We start from the raw sequence: 11817 nt of genomic DNA, 5'->3' as shown, positions 1-11817 counted from the left end.
TTATATTTCATGTAATAATCAGTGCAGATTAAATGAAATTCTCCACTATCATGTTAAAAAAATTATAGCACTTGACCACTATTGCAATCTGTATTCATGCTGTTATGGATTTTTTTTATTTCATAATTTATTTTTAATTTACTACTTATCTCTTTTTATTTATATATATTTGAATTATTTGGACATGGGGAAAAACTATATTTAAAATCCAAAGAGGGATGGAGGGAGGAAAATTAAAACAAAAGAGAGAAATGAAATACATAACATAAATGTGATAAAATTAAGGATGTTTTTATTCAGTAAACATTTAAAAAAATGTTCTACAACACTCTAGCCTAGTGACTTACCAGTAACAAAATGGTCTGAACATATTCTGTACTGTTGTAGACGAGAAGTATTCCGATCCGCTCTGCATAAAGCAACTAAATGCTCTCTCTGTCTCCTGGCAGAAAGCTCCTTGGTTTGCTTGTGTCTCAATCACAGCTGGTATTCTGTAGAAAGACTTCTTTTCACCTTTCCCATCAGCTTTGTTAGAACACCCTAACACAGCACAAAAGTTTACCATTGTAGGTTTTTGATGATCCAAGTGCCTCGTGGGTTCACATACCGCGCGCTGCCGTTATTTCCCCCTAATCACGAGTTTGTTGGTCTTCCAATATGGCGCAGGGTTTGTTTACTTCCGGTTTCGGGTGACGTCAGTGAAAGGGGTCTATATGCACCCCAGGCAGACTTGCCTTCCTGCCAAAAAGAATAAAAATTGGTGAATAATTGGCAGAGAAGAAACAATTTTCATAAAACGTGGACGCCGCCGGAGAGACAACAGATGACGGACAACACGTGATGGCATAAGGTCATCGCCTGTCATCTGGATGAGCTAATAACTAGAACCTGACAAGAAGGTAGTTCTAAATCTCTCACCAGGTCACACTTTGAAATTCACAGATAAAGAATGCGGTCATATTCCTCAATGCATCATCCTCAATTTGGTGCTTTGGCTTTGATGATGAAAAAGTCCTTATCAAATTAAAACACTCAGAAATTGAAGAAGGACAAGAAGCTTACATCAGTTTAATGTTAGGTAGATCTCTCTCTCTCTCTGTCTCTCTCACACACACACACACACACACACACACACACACACACACACACACACACACACAAATTCAGTGGACCTTTTTATCTCTCCTGTTGTTTAGACCATGATGACGTGACAGGCATTTCCATTAAACTACATGTTTCCATGACAACAAGGCAGCAATTATCTCAAGACATGATCTCAACATGACACAAACTTGAATTTTGACGTGTACAACAAAAATATCTCTATCAGTTCTTGTCCAATGTAAGAATCTATGATTAGGGATATTGATTAGGGATGATTAGGGATATTGGGACATTTAAGAAAATACACTGATACCAAGACCAGCAAGATGATCTTTAACACCTTGGTTTTACCTCCCTTCGGATACTGTGATGTGGTCTGGTCAAATGCAGATGTGACCAAGTTGGAAAGGTTTGCAGAAAACAGGAGCACATTTGATACTGAAGAAGAAAATCAGGGATGAATGATCTGAAGTCCTTTTCAGAAAGCTAAATTGGGTTCCTTTTGTTGAAAGATGGAAATTTAACAAATGTCTGATGGTGTACAAATGTATGAACGGGCTTCTATCAGAATACCGATGTAATTTTTTTTGTTAAAAACTCTGATGTACATAAATATAACACAAGAGCAAAGAACAATATTCATATTGTGAAAATAAACTCAAAATCAGGACACAGGACTTCTGCTTTTTCAGCTGCTATATCATTATCTGTCTGACGATGTTGAAAATTATGAGTCTATGAAGAAATTTACAATTAACTATTGGAAACACTTTTCTGGTGTTTAGATATATTTTTATAAATGGAATATAAATTTTAATCATAATAATATGTTTGTCTCATTATACTGTATTGTATATTACTTATTTTACTAGAGCAGCGGCTACAATTATCGACACCGTAACGATCTTTTGGCCATTGCGATAGTAGAAAAGACTTTCAATATGTAAAGCGTGCATGAATAATTACTCAAACTTCCACTGGAAAAAAGTGAGTTGATTCCCGATTACTTAGCGTATCAGATCACGTGACACCGTTCCACAATTATCGACACCTTTGTCCACAGTTATCGACACCGTCCCACAATTATCGACATCCAGATGATTATTTATTAAAAAAAATATTGGTATGTGGTATTAAGTTAACAAATCATAATTTTTATTTAAAATTTGTTTTACGTAGATTTATATTGACTACAAAATATCTTTTATATAAATATATGGATGTCGGTGCTTACGTAAATGAGGAAGTAATTCTAATATTGTAACCAAATGAACTGATAATGTTTAACCTGCGTCAGAAAATCTTTTTGTTCTACTTTCTACCTGCTTTCTAAATATTTTCGTAGATTACATTTTGTTAATCATTCATTGTTGTTTGTATTAATTTCTAGTTTTGTCGTTTACCAATAAATGTCAACAGACAACTGGCATTGTAACAGCATGAAACTCCAGGTCAAAGGTCGCATGCCAATCCTCGAACTAAAATATAAAATGCCTACTGATATTGCAATATGTGGTAGATATTTACAACAAACTAAAAAATATATTTTCTGAATGGAATAGAAAAATCTGAATATTTCAAGCATGTAATTTTTTATACGCTAGGAATTTAATTCTGGTCTAATTCTATTTATTGCAACAGGATTCCAAATACTCTATAAACATTCCATTCTGTTATGAATCAGAAAAAAAAATTATAAATCACAGCAGTTTAATTTTTTTAAAAGTACTTCATCTACTTCAACAATGTTTCACAAAGATCGATTCATAACAGTTGTAAATGTCAATTCTACAGCGTGTCGATAATGGTGGACACCAGTGAAAGTGATCACTATTGTCGACATTTGTTTAGATACAAAATGGCAACTTTCAAATAAAAGCATAAGAAACAAAGTAGGTTTTGACAAGGAGATCATGAAATATTGGTGAATTTGATTAGTAAAAACATGTCCCTGATCTTTCCACCATGCTTACCTGCAATGATAACGTCCGGATTTTTCTTGAATTGCTGATCGTGCTAAAAAAAATTCCATCTCAGGTAATGAGCTCCGTCATCAGACGACAAGATCAAAGGGCGAGGCGGTTCTTCCGGTTGATTAATTAATCAATAATAACTGTTGTAACTGAAACTCATCTTTGTAAAATTGTTTTTTATTGGTAAATCTGAAAAGGTGGCGATAATTATGGACTGTTGATAATTGTAGCCATTGCTCTAGTTATATTATATATTTTATTAATTTTATTATGTAGATTTAGATTATTAGCACATCTATCTATCTATCTATCTATCTATCTATCTATCTATCTATCTATCTATCTATCTATCTATCTATCTATCTATCTATCTAATGTAAGTGTCCTAATAATGTTATTTATGAGTGTAGTAATTGTTCCATGAGCCCAGGATAGCCGTCAGGGTGTTGTGTTACGTCTGGACACCTGGTGGTTTTTAAAATAGGATAAACATGTTTTATCTGTTTGATCTGTTCATCTGGCCTCCTGTTTCATTTTCAGTCTCTCCTCCTAAGTAAGAGTATTAAAAGACTTTTCCAAAAGCGGGTGAACAAAATGAGTCAAGTCTGCCATGTGGCGCTAAGAGACAGCTAAACTGTTAACTCGCTCGCTAAATTTTACTGAAGAAGGTAGTTACAACTAGTTAGCTAGGCCTATACAGTACATAAACAAATACAATTCCAAACCAACCAAGCACAGGCTTCAAACTAGATTTTGACAGACTGTGCTGTCCACCGAAAACAGTTCTCTTGAAATGAATAAACAGCATAATATTGCAGTGAGATGTTTGATTTTTTTTCCTTAATACATTTTGATATTGAATTTCATCTGGAATGATGAATGGGAAAGTCAGGCTTCTCGTGTAATCTCAAAACAATCACTTGTGTTGGACAGCTTGCTGTGCGCCCACATGCTGAAAACGCCCAGTCAAATCATGTAGTGATCTAGGATGCAATATTTGTAATAAATACCACCGTGTTACATTTCCTGGAATATTTTGTCACTGAGTTGGCAGAAGGTCCAACTGACAATAGTCAATAAATTTCAAATAAAGAGAAAGTTTCAGATGAATTTTAAAAAAAATCACAGGTTTTTGTTTTTATTGCATTTTGGAAAGTATCCCAACTTTTCTGGAAATGGGGTTTGTATATTATGGATAGAAAACACAAATGTGGCATATTTTCATTGAATAAATGTCGCTGTTCTTGTTTTCTTTAATGCAGTGGTTCTCAAACTTTTTTCACCAAGTACCACCTCAGAAAATACTTTGCTCTCCAAGTACCACCATAATGACCAACATTAAAATACAGTAGCGTAGTAGGCCTAAGTATTCATTAAAAACAAGGCGGAGGTTTTATTTAACAAGTATATTTAATATTGTCATCTCTTTGGCTAATGGTAAACACAGCAGTTCCCCGATTGTGTGCGGCTTACCGGCTCTGGCGATCAGGAGGCTGGCACGATATGAAGCTTCCTGTGCTTTGGCTACAGATGTACCATAGGACAGAATGGTGGACTTGGACTGCTTCAGTTCATCACGTTTTCATAAAAAAAAAAAATCCATTGGTTTGTCCTTTAGTGCTGTGTGTTTGGTTGTAAGATGCCGTTTGAGATGCAATGGTTTCATGGACTCATTGCTCAGAACGTCCCCGCATACAACACACTGCGGCCTGGGCAGCTCCTCTGTCCCGCTCCAAATGAATCCCAGTTTTATGTATTTTTCGTCATACTTCCTCCTCACTGGTTTCTGCTGTTTGCTAGCAGTTCTGGGGCTGGTTTTGCCACTGTCGTTAGCATCTGCGCTCGGCTCACACACGTCCTCTTCAGTTCTCCCTCTCTCCTGATCCACGCTCCCATTCGCGGATTTAAGCCACGACAGTAATTTTGTCGTACTCGTCATAATTAGCAAAGCCACCTCCACCTTTTCCCATCACAGCCTAGTCTACCAATGGCGGATAACCGTCTGTCAGCGGAACCGGCGGGAATGCGTACGTACGCTACGTATGGCTACCCAGAAGCACTTGCAAACTTTTTAAAATTATTAACTTAATTTGTATCTCCTTTCATTTTCTTGTCATCGGTTGATAAGATATTTTCATCCATTCGGATATTATAGATAATATTTCACGTTTTTTTTATTTTATTTATATTTAATTAAGTGATTCTTTGGCGTACCACTAGAATGGAGCCCGCGTACCGTACCATAGTTTGAGAATCACTGCTTTAATGAACATGAGATATTAAAATTATCATATATAATACTAACCACAAATACAACGTAATAATGTGATTGGTATAACAGAAGGTGAATTGGAGAAATCTCTCTCTCTCTCTCTCTCTCTCACACACACACACACACACACACACACACACACCCTTCTTATGCCCAGCAGTGGGTAGCCGAGAATAATTTGATCCCTATGTCATCTGGAATTAGGTCATGATAGTAGACCACTAACACAGATCATTAACTGTTTATCTACGTGTCTTAAGTCTGTTGGCTTTCAAAGTTATATTGATTTCGTCTCTGGTGCTATTGGTGTTGTTTGAAATTCTCTTGTCTCATCGTCCATAATAAAGTTTTATGCAATATTTGACTTTGCTTTCAACCCTGTTCGTAATATATGTTGCATATTAAGGGTCCAAGCACCAAATAAACACCAAATAAGATAGTGTCACTCAGTTTTAGTTCCATACTTACATACAGTACTGTGCAAAAGTCTTAGTCACATGTAAAGAAATGTTGTAGACCAGAAGTTCTCAACCTTGTCTGCTTTAAGGCCCTGCACCTATTCATTCTTGTACCAAGTTGGGGCCCATTAAAAAAGATCCCCAATTATTTTGGCTCATCTATTCTATTAGAATCTAATAATCTATTGTAAAGTGTATTAATGGGATGCAACATCACTCCCTGTTCCAGATGGGAGCCAGGAATTAAATAAATGCAATAAAAACAAATTGTTTTTAATTGTACACTGTAAAAAATGATTTGTTGTTTTAACTTAAAAAAGTTAGTGCAAGGGTTGCCTTAAGGGCTGCCTTAAAATTTTGAGTTCACTGAAATTAATATTGTAAGTTCACAACAATTTAACTTACTATGCGAATTCCAGTGAACTCAAAATTTTAAGGCAGCCCTTGCACTAACTTTTTTAAGTTAAAACAACAAATATTTTTTTTACAGTGTAGGTATTGTATTTAAAACTGTATGGATGTGCCAGAAGCCAACATAAAACCATGCATGCAGGGCATTCTCAGTCAAAAGGGATTAATGATCCAAAAGTGGAGTCTGGTCCATTAACACAAGAACTTATTGCCATGTTTGTGTACAGCAAACAAGCAAGTTATTAAAACCAAGAAGTACACTCAGAAGAAGTGGATATAGAAACCACTCAATGGGATTAGATCCTTACACACTAACAAAGAAGGATTTTTCCTATGCTCTGCCTACTCAAGCAAGTAGGATGCTTCTTTGCTTTGCTCCTGCTTTGCTCCTGCTTTATCTTTATTTTACTTTACTTTCTCATTTAATTTCCACTATTTTTTCATTTTATTTTTCATCTTTATAAGTTAGCTTTTAAAACAAAATGCCAGGGGGCAAAAAATCCAGGAGATCTTACAGAAAATGCACAGAACTAGAACAGAGGATTTCTATCCTGGAATCAAAGACTGATGCCCTGCCAAAGACAGACGAATTAAGAGCGATATCTCAGGAAAGGAGTACAGAAACAGTGGCTGAGAATGCAGAGATTGCACCCCGACAGGCCGATGGCATTGCAGATCGAGTGGATGAATTCATCGATCTAACAGGGCAAAATGTGAGTACAGAAAACTGGCACATGATGGGTGGCAGGCCCAAAAATAAAAACAGAAGAGTAATTACCTCAACACCAGTTCGTTCTGACACTATGCAACCCATGCTCCACAGCCATGCTATTAGAAATAGAGCCAGGTCTACAAACTACAATAGGATTTACAATCCTATGGAAAATCCACAGCCCATAAGGCTTCAGAACAAATCTGAATGCCTCAGGGATGTGGAAGTGGAATTTTCAGGCGGACAAACACATCATAGAAAGAGATCGCACCACAACCGAAGAGCTGTGGGAAGAGGCAAAAAGCAGCTCGTAACACCATCTGATCCCACAACCCTTGTTCTTGGTGATTCCACTGTAAGACATTTAAAAGGACATGGGATGATTAATTGCTGCCTTCCAAATGCATCCATCTCTGACACCAAAGACAGCATTTTGAAACTCATGTCCGAGCATAAAACTATCAAACGTATTGTTGTGCATGTGGGAGCAAATGATGTTTTCAGAGAACAGCTGTTTGTCCAAGATGATTTCAGAAAACTTTTTTCTGATCTCTATAAGACTGGAATACAATATTTTATCAGTGGCGCACTCCCTGCAAGGGAAAGCTTTGCATTTACTCGACTCTTCAGTCTTAACACCTGGCTTGGAAAAACTTGTTTTTTATTTAAAAACTTGTTTTTTACTTCATAGACAATTTTAACCTTTTCTGGAATCGCAGAGAATTCTTCAAGCCAAATAGCACTGAACTCAGCCGGATTGGGACCAAAGTTTTAGCGGATCACTATAGCCTCGCTCTACAACATGCAATTTTCTCTCAGCCAACATTGAGGAAAACAGTTGATATCACAGACTGACCCGGTTACAAATATCAACAATACCCCCGCAAAGCCAAAACAATCATCTATGCAAGTCTTCACCAAGGACACACAGCCATCTGGGGCAGACTGCCAAGAACCATTTGGGGCAGACTGCCAAGGACATCAACAATCACATGAAGAATGTGAGCATGCGATTCCATCATGCGATTCCATCCAGATTGAGGACCTGACCAAAGACAATCATGCCAAGGCTCCATCATCCACATCTCGACCCCATGCAAGTATCACAGAGACTGTCAGGGAGACAGTCACCACAGAGACAGTCATGAAGACACTCACAAAGACCTCACCAAAGTCCCAATCTCAGTCTCGCTCTTCTGACTTTATTGTACCATCTCCGTGTCCCCCCTGCATGGATTTCCCTAAAAGTATGCAGAGACTGCTGCCAATGGCTGCACTCTCTTTTTCCAGCCCAAATAATTCGTGACAAGCAGTGTACCCAGTTCATCAAAAATCAACCAACAGACTGAATTGTGTTCGCCCAGGACTTTCAGCTGGCTACCAATCTTTTTCACCATCTAAAAAATACATGACATCTCCAATCCTTCCCCCTTCCAACCTCATGGAACATACAGAGAGTCTTGTATGATGTGCTGTGGGTCCCTGCATTGGGTGCAGTTTTGAAAACAAGCTGGGACCCAGTATGCCTATGCCATTCTCTATTCCTGTGTTGATAAGAAATAGAAAACATAGAGCATATTTAACCCAGGGGGTAAACCAGTCTAGTCTCCTTCCTGTTTCAAAACAACATCAGAGTGCCCAAGCGGATATTACTTCTAGACTTTCTGTAAAGCTAGCTCTTCTGAACGTTAGATCACTTTCAAACAAGTCATTTTTAATTAATGATCTTATCTGCAAACACAATCTTGATTTTTTGCTTCTAACTGAAACTTGGATGGATCAAGCAAATAGTGCTACCACCCTTATTGAAGCAGCTCCCCAAAATTTTAATTTTATGAATGTTACCCGACAGGGGAAAGGTGGAGGGATTGCAAATATATTCAAAGCCTCTTTTCAATGTAAACAATCCTCACTTGGCGATTTTACATCCTTTGAACACTTATGTGCACTTGTTACATGCTCTCCTAACATATTGTTATTAACTATTTACAGGCCTCCGAGACATTCAGACAAAGTTTTTCTAGAAGAGTTTGGTGAACTGTTGTCAGTCATTTGTTTAGAGTCTGACTGTCTTATTATATCTGGGGATTTTAACTTGCATGTAGATAATCCTGAAAACACTTATGCCAGAGAACTACTTGCACTTATTGACAACTTCAACCTAGTACAACATGTACAGGGGCCGACCCACTCTCGTAGTCATACCCTTGACCTTGTCATCACAAAGGGTCTTACTGTTTCTACTACTGTTGTTGACCTGGCCTTATCTGATCATTTCTGTGTTTTCTCTGATGTTTCTATGTCTCTTCACATTCAGAACAGCTCAACGACTATGGGTAGGAGAGTCATAAACGACAACACGTGTTCTCTTTGAGCAAGCTCTCTCTCGGATCTCAACCAAGATGTCAGACTCTGTAGATGATTCACTGGAAATTTTTAATTTAAATATGACCCAAATTATGGATGACATTGCTCCATTCAAAATCAAAAGAGTCAATGACAAGCAGAAAGCACCATGGAAGCAATACCCAGCTGTTAAATTGCTAAAGAGAGAATGTAGAAAGACTGAAAGAAAATGGCGTTAATCTAAACTTCACATCCATTATCAAATCCATAAAGAGATGCTTTGTAAATATAATTATGAAATTCGTAAAGCAAGACAATCTTTCTTCTCCAACATCATCAACAGGAATATGAACAATGCCCATGTGCTATTTTCAACAGTAGAGAAGCTAACTAATCCCTCACCACAATTAGCACCTGAACTTCTCTCAGTTAATAAATGCAATGAGTTTTCATTCTTCTTCAAAGGTAAAATTGATAAAATACGGCAGAATATTGCTCATAATATATCTCAGTTGCAAATAATTGAAAAGCTGCAATCACCAGTGACACAGACAGATAACTTCAACACAATGTCAGAATTTTGTTTAATTGATTACGAGACTCTTGAAAAAACTGTACAAAATCTCAGTTCCTCAACATCTGAATTGGACATTCTGCCCATCAACTTTTTTAAGTCTGTTCTTCACCTTATAATTACAGATGTGCTTCAGATCATAAATACATCCCTAGAGACTGGCATTGTTCCTGTGTCCCTGAAAAAAGCCGTTGTAAAGCCCCTACTTAAAAAGAATAATCTGGATGCTTCAGTATTAAACAACTACAGGCCAATATCAAATCTACCATTCATTGGGAAAATCCTTGAAAAAATTGTCTTCAATCAATTAACTGCCTTCTTGATATCAAACAGCTGTTTTGATAACTTTCAGTCAGGATTTCGTGCCAATCATAGCACTGAAACACCACTGATTAAAGTTATAAATGACATACGTCTTAATACTGATGCAGGCAAAACATCGGTCCTGGTGTTACTGGACCTCAGTGCAGCTTTTGATACTGTTGATCACAACATACTGCTATATCGACTTGAACACTGGGTTGGGTTGACTGGTAAAGTTATCGATTGGTTAAAATCATACTTAAAAGATAGAAGCTTCTTTGTTACCATGGGAAATTGTACCTCAACATCAATGTCCTTGACCTGTGGTGTCCCCCAGGGGTCGATTCTTGGACCATTACTATTCAACCTTTATATGCTCCCACTTGGACAAATTATCAAGAACAACTCAATTTTGTATCACTGCTATGCAGATGACACCCAAATTTATTTTGCTCTATCACCTAATGATTATGCCCCCCTTGAATGTCTCTACCAGTGTATCGACCAAATCAACAACTGGATGTCTCAAAATTTTCTTCAGCTGAACACAGATAAAACAGAAGTAATTCTACTTGGGAAAAAAGATGAAAGACTCAGGATTACCATTATTCGTGACACAAAGGGGATTAAAACAAAAGATATGGTTAAAAATCTTGGTGTTTTCATTGACAGCGAGCTACATTTTGACAGTCACATGAAAGCAATCACTAAATCGGCATTTTATCACCTAAAAAACATTTCCAAACTAAGAGGACTTATGTCAAAAAATGATCTGGAAAAACTTATACATGCCTTCATCTCTAGTAGGGTTGATTACTGCAATGGCCGTTTCACAGGCCTCCCAAAAAAGACCATCAAACGACTTCAGGTGATTCAAAATGCAGCAGCTAGGGTTCTCACACGAACAAAAAGAACAGAGCACATTACTCCAATTCTAAGGTCCCTTCACTGGCTTCCAGTAAGCTATAGAATTGACTTTAAAGTATTGCTGTTGGTGTACAAATCTCTAAATGGTACAGGGCCCAATTACTTCTCTGATATGTTGCAGCGGCCTAACCCAATCAGATCTACCAGATCGCAGCAGCAAAACTTACTGCTAAAACCTGTTGTTAAAACAAAGTGTGGTGAAGCAGCTTTTAGCTACGATGCAGTACAGCTATGGAACCAACTCCCAGAGGACATTAAAAATGCTCCTGCTGTTGGCAGCTTCAAATCTAGACTAAAGCCCAAGCTGTTTTCAGATGCTTTCTGCTAACTGATTAATATTGTCATCTTTACATGTTTTAAACTTTCTTAACTTTTACAGTCTCTGCATGTTTTAAACTTTACTTAACTTTTATTCTATTTTATTCTGTTTTTTTAACTGAATTTTTACTTCATTTTATTATTTTATTTCTACTATTGTTTAATTCTTATTATTTTTCTTCCCCATTTATTTTATGTAATTTTATTTTCTATTGTTTACTGTTTTGCTTTTACTTCTGTAAAGCACATTGAACTGCCACTGTGTATGAAATGTGCTATATAAATAAACTTGCCTTGCCTTGCCTTGCCTTGCCTATGAGTTGGAAAATTATCCATCCGTTGAGTTCCCCGACATCTCAAACTACCTGGCGCTGCAGACATCATTCTACATGGACAAACAGATGAAAACCTGGATGAGC

The sequence above is a fragment of the Neoarius graeffei genome, chromosome 16, assembly GCF_027579695.1.
Source record: "Neoarius graeffei isolate fNeoGra1 chromosome 16, fNeoGra1.pri, whole genome shotgun sequence".
Classification (NCBI taxonomy): domain Eukaryota; kingdom Metazoa; phylum Chordata; class Actinopteri; order Siluriformes; family Ariidae; genus Neoarius; species Neoarius graeffei.
This window is presented reverse-complemented; position numbering follows the sequence as displayed.